Genomic DNA, 22,181 nt, shown 5'->3' with positions numbered 1-22,181 from the left:
CTATCAAAGTTGTGTTTATTGTTCCACTTGCAGCTGTGAAAATTTGCAACTGATCTGTAATTCACGGAAATCAATGAAAGTTTTGAGTTTATTGTTCCATTTGCAGTTGGCTGAAAAAAGCTCATCATTGATTGGTTGCAGAACTAGACAGGTTATTGTATTGCACCTAAAGTTACAAACATTAGTGTAACTTCTATTAGTGCCCTGCTTGCCTTCCTCCCTCCACCTTTTGTTCACCCCTGAAACCAGAAGGAACCTATCCAGAGTAATTTTTTACAGTTTTGAGGACAGGGTCCCTGACTCTAGGTGGGCCCAAGCTAGCGCCTAGAGTGCCTAATGGCTAATCCCTGATTGGTTGACATGGGTTATTGACCAAGTTCAGTTTGCCCATTATTGACAAATAAATCCAAAGGTGTTTTAACTGGCCCTATCAGAGCAGTGGTCAAGATAACAGTTATTTCACTTAGTCATATTGGAAGCAAAAGGAAGCAAAGCCAAGTATAAAACAACTAGTGGGTTTCTTGTGATATTTCCATTGCAGTCAATGGTAAACAACCTCCAAAAACTTACAGCCTATTGCTCACCATTACTCAGTGCCATATATAAAGTATTATGGAACTGTAGGTGTTCACATGCTGTTTCAGGAGATCTTGCAAAATTCTGTCACTAAATTTTTAATTTAATTTAACAATATTTTAAATATATTGTGATGTGATTATTACATCAAAATTAAATTGAACACTGATCTCATTGCCGATGCATTTTGCATAGTATAAGTTTAGCCCTTAAAATCCATGGACATGATTCCTCCGATAAGCTCAAATCATTATATGAACTTACACCAAGTTGTTGCTTGCAGCGGGCCATTCCACAGCACTATGGACAGCACTTATGGAAATAGGGTGATTTAAATGTATTTGGGCTCGGCTAATAAATGTATTAACTGACTGCATTTATGTTCTTATAATAATCTGACCTTATTGGGGGAACAGTTTCTAGTAAAGTGTATATATATATTTTTTTATGTAGATAGGAAGCACCCTTGTTTAGCAATAAATGTACATCAATAAGTAGCTTGATCTGTCTTCTTTAGTGCCTAGTCTATGTTTTTATTAGCTTAAACTGTGGGGGCTTGGCCTAGTATCAATTTCTTAGTTATCCTTCTAGCAACAGGCATTCAAACATAATTAAGCAGGTTTTATGCTTTGTAATTTTTCTTTTATGTGTTGTAAAAGCACAATTTTGTTATTCTGTGTTTAACTGTGCCAAATGATCTTATTTATCTTCAGCATTAACATTACAATTAAGACACATATAATTGATAGCTGAATAAGGGCGCTGGCAGACAAAGAAATTTGTCACCCACGGTAAATCTATGCTAACACAGGCAACAAATCTCCTGAAAAAAAAAACCGTTCCCTTTGCCTAGCCTGACATTTGGCTCATATCATACATATAGAGGCAGATTTATCAAGGGTCGAATTTCGAAGTACAAAAAACTTCGAAATTCGACCATCGAATTAGAAAACATCGAATTCCAAGTTTTTTCAACAAATTTGGCAATCCTGCGGTCGAATAAAAATGAAATGATTAAATCCTTTGAATCGAATGAGTCGAACATTTTTAGCGATCGAAGGATTTTTATTCGACCTCTAAAGACTTAGAAAATGGTTGTAGAAGGTCCCAATAGGCTAACATAGCACTTCGGCAGGTTTAATTTGGCGAAGTATTGAAGTCGAAGTTTTTTTACTTTTTTTTTTTACTTCGATTATCGAATGGTCGAATATTCGAACGATAAGTAAATTTGAAGTCGTAGTATCCTATTCGATGGTCGAAGTATCCAAAAAATGACTTCGAATTTTGAAAATTCCCTCTAATTCACTTTGACCCTTAGTAAATCTGCCCCATACTGTAGTATTTCTCTGCTGGCAGAATTGCATGTCACCACCCATGCTGCCTGAGATTATTTGCCAGCTGTGACTAAAAAATTTTGGCCAGAAAACATGCATGTCGTCATTTGTTGGCATTTAAGTCAATATCATAAAGCTTGGATGTTACCAAGGGTTTCTCCTACACCAGAAATATGGCAAAGAAAACACCTGGTTTGGTTTGCCATAAGCCAAACACCTCAAAAAAATGGTCAGCCTTTATTACTCATAGCAGATAATGGCAGCTACAACGGTAGATTTTTTTTTTTTATTATACAATTGTAAGGCTGTTGCCAAGATTTTCTTCTATACAAAAAAAAAAAAGTCAGTCACTATTACTTACAGCAGATAATGGCAACTACAATGATAGATATTTTTATTTTATAATTGTAAGGCTGTTCCTATCAGCAGAACTGTATCAGCTGCACAGCAGTTGATAAATAGACCATTAGAATTCCCATAAATAGACACTTTTCTCTAGCGAACTAGAGTACGCTTACAGTGCTGCATGAAAAGAATAATTATCTGATACAATCTAAGGTACAGCATCTATAGAAAACAGAACATAATTTTTTAATGGGGCATGGTAATATTCTTATTACTGATTTCTATCAAAGAAAATCAACTAGAATGTAGAAAACATTTTAAGTATATACATTTGAATTCCATGTAACTCATGCCTGGTCAAGATGTGCTGTGTTTTCCTTTCCCCACATCAATCAAACATTATCAGATATATTTTGTTCTGTACAGATGTGTAGTACAAAGCAAACACTGTAGCAAATCCATTCAAATCCTTCTCTAGGCAGTATTCAGAAGAGTCACATTTGTAATTCATCCGACAGACATATTTTTGGAGTCCGAAGTAGCAAAATGTGCTGCTCGTTCCAGGTGAGCCATGATTCATTCAGTCAATGATGGATGATCACTAAATGGTAGCACCTGCAACAAAATCTCTGTATCCTTTATGGCTGAACTCCAAACCCTGTCACTGATTCTGTGTGTCAACAATCTCATTGTGTAGCTATGTAAGCAATTACCTAGTGTCATGCCTAGCGCCGCCCAACCAAACCAAATCTGACAAGTGGAGCTTGGTGCTCTTTGACTACTCTCTCATACAAAATCTACTGTATGCATTACATAACAAAAGCAGGTCAGATTGAATATTGTACAATTGTCACCAATATAAAAACTTAGCTGTAGTAAACTTATTATCTTATTCATATTTTTACACACCTCCACAATCCTTTATAGACCAAAGAGGATAGACGGATGGTAGAAAAATTTGAGAGTTTAATTTGTCACCCCTGTACATGCTTTACATTTGTACATGCCTTGTAAATCTTCATATTTGACTTTTTTGGTCTATAAAGGACCATGGGGGTATGTAAAAATAAAATTGATATAAATATGTACTGTATGTATATGGGTACATGCAAAGAAAAAGTCCAAAAATATATTCCCAGTCAATACTCTCAAAGTTAAAAAATCACTCTTTATTTAGCATAAAAGAAACTTTAAGAAAAGAAACGTGAGGTGGCAACACGTGATTGGTTTTAACGTTTGGGGAGGGATTTCCTGGGGTATACATTTTGTGACCAAATGTAACAACAGTAATGCCTATGAATAAGTGCCTGTGGGTGCGAAACGCGTAAGGCGGAGCATCAATTGGTCTGTATGCCCACTTTTTAATATTTATGCTAAATAAAGAGTGATTTTTTAACTTTGAGAGTATTGACTGGGAATATATTTTTGGACTTTTGACTTGGGTGCCCTTTGGAGTTGGGGGGCTATATTCCAGCATTTTTGGCCCTTTTTTGACAGGCTTGTGTAGACTGCAGCAGCTGAGTAACAAGTGTCTTTTGTACATGCAAAGAAAAACTTCTTTGAGAGCATAAAGCATCTCAAAATACAGAACACCACAACCAAGTTGGTTCCTTATAAATAAAATATAACTCAAATAAAAGCACATGTGTTTAGATGGTAACAGTACATGTATCCTTCTTTCTCCTATTGTATTTTGAATTCAATTTTAAAGGTGTGAAATCATTTTAATTAATTATAGAAGACATCATGAATGTATGTTGAGCAGTAGGAAAGACACAAAGGACCAAAAACAGAAATGTAACTTCAGTTAGAAAGGAATAAATGATTACTTTTTTTTTTTTTTTTCTAAGTATACCCCCGAAGCAAGACTTTAATAAAATTCAGAGTCAAAAGTGAAACTAGCTGCAGTAATTCAGTTTAAACTGTTATCATATATTTATTAGAATAAGAACACTACAAGCTGTGCGGACTAATATAGGTAAATAAATACAAATTAAATTCTCTGTCACGTTGCTTTCAGACAGCAGAAAAACAGAAAACCTAATACAAAGAGAGTAGTAAAAGAATAAACTATTTTATTAGATAATCCTGAGTAGCTTTTTATAAGGATGCTTGAATGTTTGTTCAGTGAGGCAGAATATTAATTCTAGCAGCAATATTATCAGCTGATATTTTTTTTCATTTCTACAGCAACTTCAAGACATATAGATATTGTGTATAATGTCTGTCCAGTTTCAATTCGCCAGAAAGATTCAGGAAAAGGCGATATTTGCAAATGCATGAAATTTTTGTCGCATCTACTTTTTCCACGTAAAATACATGGTATTTATTTTATGTCAGAAAAACAAAAAAGATTCCATTCTTTTTTCTATGTGGTCGCATTTTCTCTTTCATAAATAAGTGTCGTATATCTACAGAGACAATATATTATTGACAGTGAAAAAGAGTCTTTAGTTCTTCTTGCTGCTTTACTGTTAATTTTTGAAGTCAATAATGGCAAGCTATTGTTTCCTTACATGTTCCAAAGGGCTATTATTTGAAAATAAAACTCTTGCTGCTCAGTGTAGGACTGGCCCACCGGGATATCAGGAAAAGTCCCGGTGGGTCCAGGTGTCAGTGGGCCCTCTTGCTTCTAAACATTTGGCCTATTTCATGATCATTTCCTATTTCTTTATGTGAAAAAATTAGTAATAATGGAAGACTATAGTAAGTAGATATAAAAGCAGTTGAGTGAGGAGAGGAGGAGAGTCTAAGATTTTCTGGTGGGCCCCTGGCATCCCAGTCCGACACTATTGCTGCTGCTAACTGCTTCTTCAACATGAATTAACTTCATCATTTTATCTTCTTCCTTCATTAAATTCACATATCGCTACATAATTATTCTAATTCAGGTATGGGACCTGTTATCCGGAATGCTCGGGACCTAGGGTTTTCCAGATAATGGATCTTTCTGTAATTTGGATCTTTATACCTTAAGTCTACTAGAAAATAATTGACACATTAAATAACCCCAATAGGCTGTTTTTTTCCAATAAGGATTCATTATATCTTTTTTGGGATCAAGTACAAGGTACTTTTTTATTATTACAGAAAAAAAAAATCAATTCTTAAAAATTTGGATTATTCGAATAAAATGGAATCTATGGGAGACTGTCTTTCTGTAATTCAGAGCTTTCTGGACAACGTATTTCCGGATAACTGATCCCATACCTGTACTGAAACACATTAAATATAAGTATGGAGCTCTTCCACCAAGGCCACCAACGACATGGTAGATGAGTCAATGGTAAGCACTGAAGCTAACGAAGATGCTCTCTATTGAAGCTGGGCAAGTACTGTATTATTAAAGCACCAGATTAATAATTTATACCATGAAAGCACATATCCAATTTTAAATCAGATAAAAACAGAAGAACAAAGAAAAACCACAGCACGCACATAAAAGAACCCCCCTAGGCTTCTTGAACATTCTTAATGAATCATATTAGTTTGTTATAGGTCTGTATTCTAAAATCATCAATTAGCATGTAGCTGCAGCCCTATTATTCCCCAAACAGAGATTGTTTGCACAGGGTGCCTTGTAGCTCTATACAAATGACTGCAATGTCTGCAGTTTGCCATATGTATTGAATTACTCTGAACATGACCACATGATGCTGCCTATGTAGTAACAAATGAGAGTAGGGAGCAGCATTGAGTCGAGTCTTAGAACAGTTCTGTGTTCCTAGTAGTGGCTTAGGGAGAGCTTGAAAGCTAGACATCTGAGTCCATATCATTAAAATTAGAGCAACACTGTTATGTTTTATTCTGTTCTTTTCCTGTTATAGGTATTGTAACCCTTTCAACACCCCTTTGCCGGTGTTACACTCCACATGTGGCACTTACCTGATGACACAGGACAAACCTGAGCCACTCCGCAGTGGTATTGGGAGAGACTGGGTACCTGGTACTTACTAGCACAGTGCCTCCACCTAGTGGGAACCGGGAACACACCTACGGGTGGCCCCACTAGGAATACAGTAATAACACACACACTTGATTGGTTAAACTGAGTAACGGTTTATCATGAAATAAATGGCCAACTAGTACATGCAGAACTCCTAACCAGTGGCAATAGGGCCTCACTAACTAACTTCTTAATGCAAAGCTGTCTAGCTACCTAAAAAGGTAAAGTCCTTTAATGTCCTTTCAATAACAGTGTCTTTGTATCTTCAGCGCTCATTAGGGTACTGTCCCTTTAAACAGGATACTCACAAATCCTCTTAAGATACTTTAGAGCTCTCGTCAAGCAAATCCAGCACATTCAGGCATACAGTGCAATTACCAGCCCCTTGGCTGGATGCTCAGATAGGAATCTCCTGCTGGTTGTTCCTCCAGTCTGTATTCCTTTCACACTCTGTCTTTCCAGGCACCGTAAATGGCTCCCCTGTGCCAGCCCGATCCAAATGAATACTTTTGGTGCAACCTCTCAGTTCTCTGGGCCCACAAGCAGCTCTCTGGCCTCTTTCTCTGTCCACCATGCGGCGCTCTCTATGCCAGGCTTTCTTCTTTTGCCAGTCTCGGTGACTTCCTTTTCCTGCCAGCCACTCACTAGCTGCTGTGTCACTTGCTACTGCACTGAATAGCTGGTTGCTAGGTAACAGGTTACAGCACACAGACACAGGCGCTGTGTTTCTGCCCTTACAGGGATAAGAGCAAGGAGTTTGCACAAATTCCCTACAGTATAATAATGTTGTAATGGAATTTCCAGAATCATCTAATTTGCATGATCATATATTACACACATCCATTAACAGTATAAATGTACTGTGCCTTTAATAACTAAAAACACAACTAATAAGTTCTGAAACTGGCCAAGTAGGAGATAGCAAATCCCTGTGTTGTTACAAAAGGAGCTGTAACTACTGTCCAAGAAGCAACTAACCTATTTTGATATGATAAAGCATATGGGGGTACTGCTACTTGTAGACTGTGAGGCTCATGAGCCAAGTCACAGCAGCTAGTGAGAGGCTGGCAGTAAAAAAAGAGACTGGCAAAAGAAGAAAGGGTTACAATACCTATAACAGGAAAAGAACAGAATAAAACATAACAGTGTTGCTCTAATTTTTATGATATGGACTCAGATGCCTAGCTTTCAGGCTCTCCCTAAGCCACTACTAGGGGCTCCTTTATGTAGGTCACACCAAGAAATGAAAACAACTCCACTCCAGGTAAGAAGTTTTCATTCTTCCATAACTTCATCAACATCCATGTCTCTGAGGAGTCTGGTAAAAACCCCACAACAATGTGTTTTAATTTTGAAGACTTATGTATATTGTGAGCTCTTAAAGTATTTATTTATTGCCTGCCCAAACCTAAACCCTCTATCTTGAACTCTGCAAATACTATCTAACCCAAAAAAGATCATATACTGAATTTCAGTAAGGATCCCTTGAATTTACCCATGCATAATTTGTTAAGGTAAAAATGTGTAAATGATTACACACAATCGGCCTATAGACCCAGATTTATATATAGATTAACATGAATACATTACCTGAAAAAATAAAGTGCTCTTACTAACTTCACTTATCATACCAGACACATTACTATATATGTATATATGTTTGCTTCTTCATGCCTTTTGTTTGTGGCTATTTTTGGGAAGGAAGAAATGCAGAGCTTCTTCACACATGGCATGGCCATGCTTCTCAGCAGGGATCTATCAAATCAAAGTCAAGTACTGCTACTGCATTAATTAAGCTAAAGTAGTGGCCAGAAGCGTTTATCTGTATGGTTTAAAATAATTATAGTTACTGAGTAGAATCTATTTCTCTTATGCATTGTGTCTCCCACTTGCTGTGGCATTTGTGCAGGTTGATGCTAGAGCAATGTGTACAAAGCCTGTTAAGATTAATTATCTAAAACCTTTACTTTCACTGCAAGACACATGACTTTTATTTCACCGAAAGTGCATACTTTCGTTATTTGGCAAAAGTATGCTCTATTTCTTTGATGCATGCAAAGTGACATTTTACTTTGGTAACAGCAGGGCAAAGAATGCCAGTATTCTTATAATAGCAAATGAATATACTGTTATATTAAGCTTCTTGTATGAACAGTCCTTCTTGAGGGAGCAAAAGGCAATGAAATGCCATGGCAGGGCCTGTTTTAAATGTGCAATCAATCATGCTGAACCAATATTTTAGAAATGTTATCAGTACGAATAGTACAGGAACATTGTACCATGAAAAATCAGGGTGGTTTGTACTGGTTTACGGTTTCATTGATACACACAGTATTTTTTCTATTATGGTATATTTTAGTATAATTTTATGAAAATGGTTTTTAGTGGGGTACTACCACTGCGCATTAACATTTAACACATTTGTGAAATACTTTTCTTTCAGTTACAGCTTCTCAAGTGGTTTTCCTGCACTCAAACAGGGTTAAAAAGGCAGGAGAACTTCTGAATTATCCAATGCCCTATTAAAGCAGCAACAACGTATTGTACAGTGATATTTTTATGATATTTTTAAGCTTGTGCCAGTATGTTTTGCACTTTGGGAAGAAACTGACATAAGAATAGCATTGGCCTTAGTTTTGTGTGCCTCTGGTAGAGAAAATAAAACGCAAGTTCCACTGGCACTAAGAATATACTCTGTAAATTTCTGTGTAATATGTTGGTCATATAAAGGTCAATAATTAGGGAAACTGCAAGTGAGGAAAGGAGATCACTTGTCAATGAGAGAGAAGCTTTGGACAAAGCACATACGGTGGTCCAGTAATTTATTGTTTTACTTCTCAGAAGATACAAATGCGATCAAATATTTTTCTTGGCAGCTATATTACTGGTTTTCTGCAAATCCAGTTCATGTTAAATCCCTAAAGGCTGTAAAGACAAACACCACAAAATTTAGATGAATTACTGACAGAGTCCAGAGGCAAATTCATCTTTCTTCACAGTGACAAAACTGTGCATTTTCCAAAAAAGAAAGCAAAGAAAAGATCACCACAGAGTTAACAACAGCACACAGGATTGCCGAGTCTCCTTGTCACCTTGTACACTCAAAACACCATAGGGAAATTATAAATAATGAAATTGCAAATCAAGTGCTGTTAAGCTTGCAAAAAGTAAGACCGTCAAAGCAATGGTAGAGATATTTACTTTGAAGGCTTTAGTGGTTACAAGCTGAACAGCACTTATCTACAAGTGTAGAGCTTATAACAACATTAAGTAAAATTATGGGTAAAAAGTTTGGATTCCTAGGCCAGAATATATCTTTCAGAAAGCATCTAGACCCCCAGATTTAAAAATTGCACCTAAGATATGGGTTTAAAATGAGTTAATTTGTGTGGGAACTAGGAATTTAGAAGCCAGAGTTTTAAATGTGGCAGCATTGAGTGTGTCTTAAAACTTGCATCCAAAGTTTTGAAGAGAAATTATACATTTGTGCCATTTCCTATGGGCAAATTGATTGGCTTAATTCTGTGAGTAGAGGAGGCTCTCTCTTGCCCCTCTAAAAACTCTAGCAGCAGGAATTAGAAACTTTTAGACATTATAGAGATACAGACCCAAGGAGGGCAATTTAAAATCATGTAATAATATAAGATAAATCTGGGGAAGCCTAACCAATTGTCACAGCAACCCCCACAGTAAAGTTTGGGTTTCACTGTTCATTCATGGCTGCTTTAGGAACCTAGGTGATAAAGTGCTGTTCCCAATCACAATCAGGTCTTTGATTTTGTTTTTGCTTTTGATTTATAGTAAATTGTTTTAATCTAATTGCTGATTAGTTGATTGTGGTAACAAAACATTTGCAGTAGTTCACTTTATAAATAAGTCACTTAGTCCATTTTCAGTCAGGAAGGATTTTTTTTTTTTGTTCTAAAACAAAGCATTAGAGAGTGTCGGGTGATTAATCTCCCCCCCCCCAGAGATAAACCAGGTATCAATTATTCAAGCACATGTATGATCTTTGGGCATGTGCCATTTGTTCATCTTCAACTACTTAATATTTTGCAACTCAGCCCAGGAATAAATATTCAAGTAAATTGTATCTTATTATTGTAAAATGCAGACACATAAGTCAGAGGCAGAAGCCAGCAGTTCACATATTTTGCTGACAATGATGCTGTGACAGTTTAATGAAATGCTCTTCATCTGAATTTTAAAGGTTTTATTTGTTAAACGACAACACAAACCATAATATACCTTAATGGGTGTGACTTGGCCTTATGAATAGATTTGAAAAAGATTTGTTGTATGACTACAAATAGATGATATTTTACAGTGTTTTATTTTTGTTTAATTTGTTTAATGCCTTTGCAAGTTTGGCAAATTTGGTGCATCACTGCACTGTTTCAACCTGTCAGAGAGATATTGACTTTTTACACTTTGGATAAAGTCAAAATGTAACAGAGCACAAATAAGCTTTGTGTCCTCGGACAGATCTATAACAGAAACCATTTTACTTAACCTTATTTAAAACTCTGCTTCATACAGCAATAACACATCCTTTAGAAATACAGACTGGATTGCAGAGGAGGCGTGCCCATGAGAGATGGGCGAATAAATTCACCAGCAGACAAATTCACAAAACTGTGGGAAAAATTAGCCGGCAAAAAATCTGCCGCTTCAAAAAAATTGGACACGCATCGTGTGCATTAAAAATTGCTGCACGTCAATATTATTCGGACGCCCATTGACTTTAATGCGTTTTGCAAATTTTTCGGTGAAGAATGGGACAAATTTGCCCATCACTAGTGCCCATGCATTACAAATGTGAGGTCTACATTTAGTGATGTTGTCTCATTATGATCTACATCCATAAAAGCATTGTTAGCATTCTGTTCCATGAAAAATGTTACTTAAATATTGATCTATAAGAAAATGTATATTGCTTTATTTAACATACAAATATTTCTGATGTAACCTTAATGTAATAAATATCTGAATGAAAAGAATGAAATAGGAGGGTGATTTAGACAAGCTGTTGACAGTGTATTGAGATCTACTGATCACCAGCTAAAGTCTACTTGTATATCTTGATCTACCTTTTGGGCATCCCTGATCCAGAGCATAAAACTGTGTCCATCCAAATGCTATTCACAAAGTTGAGTTGATACATGCTCCTCTATACTTGCACTTTGCACCAAATTAAATGTTGCCTCTTCCCTATCCTTAAGGGGAAATGTTCATACCAGCCTAACACAAATGACCTAATGAATCATACAGTCACTGGCGTAACTATAGAGGAAGCAGACCCTGTGGTCATGGGGGGCTCAGGAAAAAGGAGAGCCTGGACCACATAGTGTTTCCTTCTCAACTAAAACATGCTCTTGTCACCCCCATTCTGAAAAAACCCTCTCTTGATCCCTCCAATCTTAACAACCTCCGACCTATCTCTCTGCTACCTTTCATCTCTAAACTACTTGAGCGCCTAGTCTACAACCGACTTACCTCATTCCTCTCTGACAATAACCTGCTGGACCCCCTACAATCTGGTTTTAAGCCACAACACTCCACGGAAACTGCCCTGACTCGACTGACTAATGACCTTTTAACCGCTAAAGCCAACAATCATTTCTCACTACTAATACTGCTTGATCTCTCAGCCGCATTTGACACTGTAGATCACCCTCTCCTCCTCCAGTCCCTCCAGTCACTTGGCCTTCGTGACACAGCCCTGTCCTGGTTCTCTTCTTACATCACCAATCGTTCCTTCAGTGTCTCCTACAATGGAGTAGCATCTTCTCCCCTACCTCTTTCTGTTGGAGTTCCCCAAGGCTCTGTCCTGGGACCATTACTATTCTCCCTCTATACTTCCTCCCTTGGCAAATTAATAAATTCTTATGGTTTCCACTACCACCTCTATGCTGACGATACTCAGATCTATCTCTCATCTCCTGATCTCAACCCAGAACTCCTAACTCGCGTCTCCTCCTGCCTGTCCGCTATCTCTACCTGGATGTCACAACGCTACCTTAAATTAAACCTCTCTAAAACTGAAATGGTTCTCTTTCCTCCAACTAACACCAGTAGCATCCCCGAAGTATCCATCATAGTTAACAATTCCACTATCACCCCCTCTCCCCAGGCCCGGTGCCTTGGGGTTTTCCTAGATTCTGCCCTGTCATTCACTCCTCATATCCAGTCACTTATTAAATCTTGTCACTTCCACCTAAAGAACATATCCAAAATACGATCATTTATCACCCAAGACGCTGCCAAAATTCTTATTCACTCTCTCATCATATCGCGTCTAGACTACTGTAACTCTCTTTTAATTGGCCTCCCCCTCCAGAGACTGTCACCTCTCCAGTCCATAATGAACACTGCTGCGAGGCTCATACACCTCAGCAACCGCTCCTCCTCTGCCTCGCCATTCTGTCAATCCCTGCACTGGCTTCCGTTACCTTTCAGAATCAAATTCAAATTAATGACACTGACTTTCAAAGCACTTCATAACTCTGCCCCACCCTACATCTCTGAACTCATCTCTATATACTCACCCACTCGCTTACTACGCTCCTCTACTGACCTGCTACTCAACTCTTCTCTCATTACCTCCTCACATGCTCGCATTCAAGACTTTGCAAGGGCTGCACCCCTCCTCTGGAACGCTCTCCCACGGTCTGTCCGACTTTCTCCCAACCTTTCTACTTTCAAGAAATCTCTGAAAACGCACTTCTTTCGAGAAGCCTACCCTCACTCTGCTTAACTACCAAACGCAATACCACATTTCTCACCCACTCAATTCGATCTTGCCCACTCCCACACCTTGTGTATTACTCCCTTCCCTTTAGACTGTATGCCTATGCATAGGGCCTTCCTCACCTTTTTGTACCTGTATTGATTGTGATGTTTGTTACTCCATATATTCTATGTATGTAATTCATGTGATGTAGTTGTATAATCACATTTACTTTACAGTGCTACGCAATATGTTGGCGCTATATAAATACATGTTAATAATAATAATAATAGTGTTGAAATCCCCCTCCCGCCACTTTTTTTCTTTAAATTGCCACACTCGAACCTCAGCGGGCACTCGCGGGGTGGGGGGTGCATGCAGGAGTGCGTATACACGCCGGGCCTCCAAATATTTTTCTGGCAGGGGGCCCACTGTTACACCCCTGCATACAGTTATGCTGTTTTTTTGTGAGGACTGCCAAGCAAGCAAATTATGCATGATTTATCAATGCAGTTATAAGTTACCTTCTGCTGTTGTGCATACGACTTTAAGTATACAGGAATTCTGTGAATCAATGTCGCACTGTAGGTAGAAAAAAAATTGCACTGTGTTACTTTAAATATTCTTTGTAAATGAGCTGTTATTTGCATTGCAAATCAAGAACTTTCATTTTATAAATGTGCTTCGTGGTGTTCTCATGTAACTGTGTTCTTAGTGTGCTAAGTTTACAAGAAATGTACCTATAAAATGGCTGTATATGCTGAAAATGGTTACCTCATTTGAGGGAAATACAGTCTCTCCTTCTTCTCTCTCTTCTTTTCACCTATAATGGTTAGAATCTTGGTTTTGCACATCCCTGAGTGTGTTCTAAATGGATAAGAAGGGCTGATGTGCATGGAGAAAGTCTATCAACCTAAATTCAAATTTTGCCTGTTGTTTTAATCACAAAACAGTGAAACTGAAGCAACGTCAATGTTTGGTCCTTGAGTGGCAGATATTTCGATTACCAGAATGCAATTCCCTTTGTAGTGACTGTTTTGCTAGCAGGGACCCATTATGCAGGTGGGATTATCTGTACACTGGTAAACTAATTATCTACCCCGCAAGGAGCAACCATGGAGTAGATTACATTTCCATGTTTGCCATTTAGGTAAAGAAATACAGTACAATAATCCATTGATTTGCCACCATTAAAACAAATGCAAAAAGCATGTTTAGAACAACCCAGGAATTGTATAGTTAAAGAGGAGTATAGGTAGTTGTTTTAAATATAAGCAGCGAAATTAGTGATTGCACTGGGGAAGAATGACACAAACTTATTTTTATTGGATTTATTCAATTCAATTAATATAATTGGAAAAATAATTTATTCCTGATAGTACTTAAATTGGCCATAAGTATATTTAATAATACATTATAAGTTGGTAAACTCATTCATATATGAATATATATGGCCACTGGCAGTGGTGCCTAAAAACCTGCAAGATTTAAAGCAGATAAACCTAAATGAGCACCAAAAAACTTTAAATTCACCAGAAATAACGTTGAAATGGACTGCTACGCTTGGGTAATTAATGCCACTTATCTAAAGAAAAATTTGTCTCATCACACTTTAGTAAACATCCAAGCAGAGTTGATTTTGTTGCAAGAATATTTTCAACGACAATGATGGGTTAGACAATTTTTACAAACTTTAGTAATTGGACCCATAAGGAACAGAACCAAATAACTTCAAAATAATGATTACAATGTATTTATATTATTGTATTAAATAATGGAAAGCAAGGTGTAATGTGCACAGTTTTTTGCCCACTATGCACCATGCTCCCCATTTGAATTCACTTTGGCCCTGATTCAAAAGGGACTAACACATGCACTTGTCTGCGAATGGAGCACAAGTCTAACCCCCATATGTAAGAAGAGTCACTACCTTTGCCCAGGAGCTGCCCTGCTAAAGATTAGAAAGTAAATTATGGAATACATTTTCTAAATGGGACGTAATGGTTACCTCTCTGGCCAAATATCAATAGGTTTATAAATATTTTTTAAGTCACTAAATTAATTTTTCAGTGATTATCAGACACACCTGCAATAAAAAAAAGTAATCTATTGGCTCTTGAACATATTTCTGTCTTAAATAACATTCTTCAGTAGCAAGCAAACTGCATAAACCCCATTTGCATAATAAATTGACCAATCTAATGAACTTTAGTAATTGCAAACAAAAAATCCATTTAGACTTTTCAAGGTTCACAAGGCGCTCAGTATGTACATCTGTGCAGCGTTTTGTAAGCAAAGATTATACTGACACATACAATGCTGATGAATAAATCCCAGTGAAAATGTATTTCTAGGAATGGCAACTTGCATTACATTAACTAGATGTACTGTATATTATGTGCCAATATACATCTCTCTTAATAACAGCTATGTTATGCAGCCTCAGTGGGTGGATCTTTTCAACCAAGAACTCTGGCTCTTGTGTTAATCAATCATAAAGTGCCTAAAGTACATTGATGGGAATTCGCCTCATTGGTGGAGCGCCCCTGCTCATACTGATCCTAGTTGTTTGTAGTGAAGTCTCCAAATAATTGACTTGAATTGTGATGGTCTTTGGGTAGTGGGATTTGTTTCCCTCTTTAGTTTATACAAGAGAAGTAAACACATTACTTATTTTCTTTGATCTCCGGCTCCGCCTACTAGCAGCAGCAAATTTAATGGTAAGCCTGAGCACCAGAAAGCCATTTACAAAGCTTTGAGCCCTAAGGTGACCAACAAACTTAGCAAAGGTGAGAAGTAGGGACCCCATAAAAGAGGAAAAGAAAGTGGTAGATAGCATAATTATAGGTGAGACAGGGCAGCTTAGCAGGAGGAGTATTTCCCTTCACATAGGAAAACAAGAGTGATACCCATGAACCACCCACCTAATACAGTTCCTCAGCCTTGGGCTTTCACTGGGGGAGAATAATTTTCTATGAGTGGTGAATCTGTTCCTTCACATTCTTTTAATCTAATGGTCACCTAATATTAGTTACCTTGCTATTAGTTTACCTCACTTTACTTAATGTTCAATAAGTTATCTCAATGATTATGAACCAATGGCACCTACATTTTTGTTTATGAAGAAATAATCAACCCTTATTCCTAGAGCTCTGCATACCATTATGTTAGCCTGGTAAGCAGTCTACTGCACTAATAAACTGGATTACAAATTTTAACAGTACTCCCACTTTATCAGCTAGATGCTGTGCCCTGTAAAATAGGAATTATTAATAAATCTGAAAAAAAATGTCCCACTTTTATATGTGTTTCCCATGATATTACTGGATATTTATCACCCACCAATATAGATTTGTAATACTTTGCAACAAAGGTCTATTAGAAGCAATAGATCACAATTCCGCATAACCTTTATGTGCAGGCAAATTAGAATGTACAGTGCTGTTACAGAAGTTCTACAGTTTACATACAATATCTGGGTCGAACATCTAAGCAGCAACAGCAAGTGGCAGAGAAAGAACAAATAGAATAATATTCAATTAAAACCTCTTTGAACTGTGTATAATGACTGACACCACCTCTAGGCTAGAAAGCTTTTTTTATGCACTTTTTAGGGGTCTATGGGCAGATTTCGGGAGATTAGTGGCCAGCGACAAATCGCTTCTTCTTCGGGCAACTAATCTCCCTGAACTGCTAGAATGTAAATCGTGAGCGGGATGGCACTCTAATCACTTCGGCTTCCAAAGTTGACCAAAGTTTCCTTGTGAGGAGACTTTGGCGACTTCAGAAAATGAAGCGTTCCAATATCATCTAGATATTTACCCAAGCAGGTAACCTTTCCTACATGTATTGCTAATAAAACCCAGAGAGTCACACCATAACATTGCCCATCTACCAGCTTTCCTATTTTCCATGGTAAATACTGAATTCTACACTACACAGGATAAGAACACACTCTGGCTTCCTACATTATAGAGTGATTATTTGGACACTGGGAGGTCACTATTTAATCAGGTCATAACATTTTCATATTGCCTCATTAGAAGAAGCAGTACATGGCCGGAACTAGGGTAGGCAGAAGAAGTACATGTCTACGGCACAAAGCTGGGGGGGGGGGGCCAGGCATGTACGTTCTCTGACACCTACACGTAGTCTGGTCCACTGTCTCCACTCTCCTCAATACTGCTTCTTGTAGTGAGATAGACTATGAGTGTCTGCGAGCGCCTATTCACGCACGTGTGCAAATAAAGTGAAAGATAGATTTTGACTTCAACCCATAAACCAGGTTTTATGTGAAAACCAACAGTATAAAGATAAACTGGAAAAAGTCTCCCAGTACCTGGGTGGGCTGCAGTAAAATTCTATATGTACCCCCTCTATGATGCACATATTAAAAAAAAAAAAAGATATTAAACATAACAGTACATTACGTATTCATTTTAAAAAAAATGTAAATTCCATCAATTATACCTTCTATTTGGGCAAAATTCTACAATGGCAATTATTTTACAGCGGAAGAAATATCAGTTTAAAAATGAATGTACTGTCATAAGGTTCATCGCTGTAAAATACTCAGCTAAATCTTTTTGTAGGTCCTTAAACATAAATATGGCAGCTATTAGCATCATTTTCACTCAGGCATAAAATTGAACCCAAAGGCCTCATAAACAACAGAGTGTTTTGGGAAGATTAAATCAGTGTATACAGCTGTGAAAGACACCATTAGGAAATACATTATCATTTTCTTTTAGTGCGCTCTATTTTGACAAGGCAAAGCCTTTCTGTATGGGTTGTTTATTTGTTATTATAAGTGTCTCAAGGAAAATATATATCTATTTTCCTAAAGGGGTTTGAAGAGTAAAACTTCACACAAAAGTGATCATTAAAAGTGAGTGTTAGATGTTTAACATCCTGTTTTCTTCAATACATATTGACATAATAGTACAGGTATGGGATCTGTTATCCGGAAACCGGTTATCCAGAAAGCTCCAAATTACGGAAAGTCTCCCATAGACTCCATTATAATCAAATTATTTCATTTTCTCTGTAATAATAAAACAGTGCCTTGTAGCTGATCCAAACTAAGATATAATTAATCCTTATTGTAAGCAAAACCAGCCTATTGGGTTTATTTAATGTTTACATCATTTTCTGATTTAAGTTTTTAGGATCCAAATTACAGAAACATGAGTTATCAGAAAACCCCAGGTCCCGAGAACTCTGGATAACAGGTCCCATACCCAGGGCCGCCATTAGAAATCACGGGGCCCCGTACAACAAAATTTTTGGGGCCCCCTGGGCCCCGCCCACACTGACGACCAAGCTCCGCCCCATATCCCGCCCACATCGCAGTTAAAAGACCACACAGACATCAGCGCTAAAAAAGTAACCCCCCCCACACAAGTTGTAAAAAGCTATTGATGGTCAGGGCCCCCTTATAAAAAAAATTGGGGCCCCCAAAAAAAAAAAGTACATTTTTTTTTTTTTTTAAACATTGGTGGCAGGGGCCCCCTTATAAGTTAAAAAAAACTTGGGGCCCCAACAAAAAAAAATGTAAAAAAAACTAAAAAATAAACAAACATTGGTGGCAGGGGCCCCCTTATAAGTTAAAAACAAATTGGGGCCCCAAAAAAAAATTTGAAAAAAAATTAATTTTTTTTGGAAAAAAAAAAACATTGGCGGCAGGGGCCCCCTTATAAGTTAAAAACAAATTGGGGCCCCAAAAAAAAATTTAAAAAAAAATAATTTTTTTTTGAAAAAAAAAAAAAACTGGTGGCAGGGGCCCCCTTACAAGTTAAAAAAATTTGGGGCCACCAAAAAGAAAATTATTTTTTTTTTTAAAAAAAACCAAAAAAAAACAATGGTGGCAAGGGGCCCCTTACGAGTTAAAAAAAAATTGGGGCCCCAAAAAAAAAGTTTTAAAAAAAGATTGGTGGCAGGGGCCTATAGAATATTCAAATAATACATTGGTGGCCAGGGGATTAAAAAAAAAAAAACCACAAACTGGTGTTCAGTAGAATTGAACTCATGGCTTCAGTACTTCAATTTCGCCTCCTTTCGTGACTTCAGGTCTTTTCACCGCTTCAGGACTTCAATTTCGGCTGTTTTCGTGACTTCGGGTCTTTGCGCTGCTTCAGGACTTCGGCTGTTTTCGTGACTTCGGGTCTTTTCGGCGCTTCGTGACTTCGGGACTTCGGCTTTTTCCGTGACTTCGGGTCTTTTCGGCGCATCGGCTTCGGCTTTTCGGCACTTCCGCATTCGGCACTCAAGAGGAATGACGTACGGCTCGGGCGCCCCTTCATGCCCGGGCCCGGTACGCTTGTCCCCCCTGTCCCCCCCTGATGGCGGCCCTGCCCATACCTGTATACTATTCTCCTTTTCACAGTTTACGTATACATTTTTCATCAGGCAGAAGAAAGGTGCTTCACAATATATATATATATAATATATAATATATATATATATAATATATAATATATAATATATATATATAATATATAATATATAATATATAATATATATATATATATATATATATATATATATATATATATATATATATATATATATATATATATATATATATATATATATATATATATATATATATATATATATATATATATATATATATATATATATATATATATATATATATATTAGTGGTTTTAGAGGTTTTAGAAACCTCTAAAGTCAGAACTCACATTCTCTAAAACCACAATTGTTATTAAATTTATTAAAAGATCTTAATATAAAAAGTACCTCTAAATATTTGAGTTGGAGTTTTTCTGACAATTCCTAGTGGAAAAAAATCAGTCTGAATTGATTTAAAGTGGTCCAAGCAGATCAGCTCAGCTCCCACTGACTTGTATAAGGCCTCCACAACTTTTATTTGGAGAAGTTTTGCCTTAGATGTTTTCATGGTTTTTACATCTCAAGTTTTTAGAGATATAGAAAAACCACAAATGTTTTGAGATTGCTGGAAAAAAAAACTAAATTTGATTGGTAGTAAGTGTGCCCCATAGAATATAAATGTCACAATATAAGGCCGATTAGTAATTAATAAGATAATTACTACATGGCAGCACAGACACCAGTGCAACTAACATCAGAATGTAATAATCAGCCTTGTAGCATTAGCTTATGTTACAGGCCAAACTAATTTTCTGCTTGATAATTTGCAACAACCCCTAAGTTAAGCTTCTTAACAGCTGCTCAGAGCTGAGCGTGTGAGTGTCACAGACAGTTTCCAAGATGGTGATCCCCCTGTGACAAGTTTGAAATCCTGCTATTAAGAATCTGAAACCATATCCATATTCCTTTTTATGGTTTTGCCATAGTAGGAGCCGTATAAGGTTTACCCACCTATAAGGACAGGTGGATCAGAATCACGATTCACCCCAGTTACCTGTACTTATTAGTGATGGGCGAATTTATTCACCAGGCGCGACTTTGCTGGTTTCACCGCTGTGTAGCCATGGCGGCAGCCATTCAAAGCTACAAAATGAGAAAAGGCACAGGATACACAGCAGATAACATAAGCTCTGTAGTATACAATGGAATTTTTCAGAACTTATCTGTTATCTGCTTTGTAACCTGTGCCTGAATGGCTACACAACAACTTATATAAACTATATTATCTGAAGCAAATACACCAGTTTAACCAATGCAGCCAAACACTACATTATATTTTCATTACTTTAAAACACTTTCTTTTTTTTTGGTGTCACTGTCTTTTTAAAGCCATAAGAATGGGAGGATGTTTTCAAAAAATAAAATCTCTCTTAACCTGCTAATAAACAGGGTATATATTGTTATTACAATGACTTGAGTGGCCTCCAATTTACCTATTCTCTCTGCACTTAAGGCAAGCTCTACTTGACAGGGCAACATTTTGATTGAAAGTGTCTGTGTGCTTTGTTGTATATAATTAATAGTGCTACATAAGACACTAAAAAAAGTATCTAAATATTGTAAATCAATGATCAGAAGTACTGCATCACAAAGCTTAGTGAGATTCTTATTCTACCTTCAAGTCTAATTCCTTTGAATAACATGTAATAAACCACTTTTGGTCCTCTCTCTAGTTCTGAATTTAACTTGCTGTTGATTTAGTGACACAATCATTCAATGATCTCTCTGCAAACATTGCTGCAAATAACTGCAGGCAGAGGTATGCCACAGCCAACAAATTGATTCAGATAGTTTATCTAGATAGTGTAAACAGAATGGCCAGCTATTTCATTTTATGTCATCATTTTGACACATGAATGTAATTCACTGGATGAATAAATAACAGAAAGAATGATAGTAGTATATTGAATTTTCAAGGACAGTGCACTGCAGGAGCATGCCTACAGCCTACAGCCTACTTTGAAGCATGAGGTCCAAGTTCGAGAGCAGTCTGTTCAGGTGCAGTGGAGTCCTGTACCGAAGTCTTGACTTGACTAGGTGGCAACAAGGTTTCTTTTATGTGTGGTAATTGCTGTTGAGCCCATTTATTACAAGCAGTTAAAGGACATGTTTCAATGTACACCAATGTTTTGCCTGTGTGCCTTCCATTACAGGAGATCATTAATTGATAAACTGCCCTGCAAATGATATTGTCGGACTTATCTCGCAAACAGTGTCTCATAGATACATCCCTGAATATGGATTTATATTAGGACTTCCATAATCTGTACATGTTTTGGAAACTGTGGTTTTGGAGTGGTATTCTATTATTTTAGCATGTATTAGACACTGTGCAAGTTTATCCTTTAATGTATACAGGGTCTTTCAAGGTATGGTCAGCCTCTTGGGTTGAGGGAGAGTTTATGTGACCCTTAAATGCTGCACACTTGTTCATTTACAGATTATGCAGTGTGGCTAATCCCCTGAATCTTTACACTTTTTGTGTCACTTTCTGAGGCCAAAAAAATAAATTGGTTAAGCACCCTTTTATAAGTGAGCATGTTCGACTTCTCATTTTCTGCTATACAGATCAAATGGAAACCTAACAACATGGAATCTAGAGCATGCACTGAAGACCAGCAAGGTACTGTTCTGAATTAAAAGGGATGCATTAGAATAAAGTTTCATTCTTCTTCTTTGTAAAGCATTGGAATGGTTGATGGAGTTATGTATATTGGCTGGCTGATTTTGAATTACATTTCTTATATACTGCAATAGTGGAGTAGTAGGTGCATGCCCTTAATCATGACGTGACGTATTCATATAACAAGGATATTTCCTTTGCCCATTTCCGCAC

General features: G+C 37.2%; 1 protein-coding gene across 13 annotated transcripts in view; it reads right to left on the bottom strand.

The window, feature by feature from the left end:
• The window catches only part of dab1.S (Dab, reelin signal transducer, homolog 1 S homeolog), a 433,928-nt gene that overhangs the window by 262,959 nt on the left and 148,788 nt on the right, over window positions 1-22,181 (bottom strand). For 11 of the 13 annotated variants that reach the window (XM_041561400.1, XM_041561404.1, XM_041561396.1 and 8 more), the window contains exon 3: window positions 13,456-13,513. The exons of the other annotated variants lie outside the window; for them this stretch is intronic. The gene's annotated coding sequence lies outside the window, so the exon portion shown is untranslated. The remainder of the gene's footprint in view (window positions 1-13,455; window positions 13,514-22,181) is intronic. 13 annotated transcript variants of the gene reach the window in all.

Source organism: Xenopus laevis, chromosome 4S, assembly GCF_017654675.1.
Source record: "Xenopus laevis strain J_2021 chromosome 4S, Xenopus_laevis_v10.1, whole genome shotgun sequence".
NCBI classification, from domain to species: Eukaryota; Metazoa; Chordata; class Amphibia; order Anura; family Pipidae; genus Xenopus; species Xenopus laevis.
The sequence above is the reverse complement of the archived record's forward strand: the minus strand, read 5'-3'. Positions and strand labels throughout refer to the sequence as shown.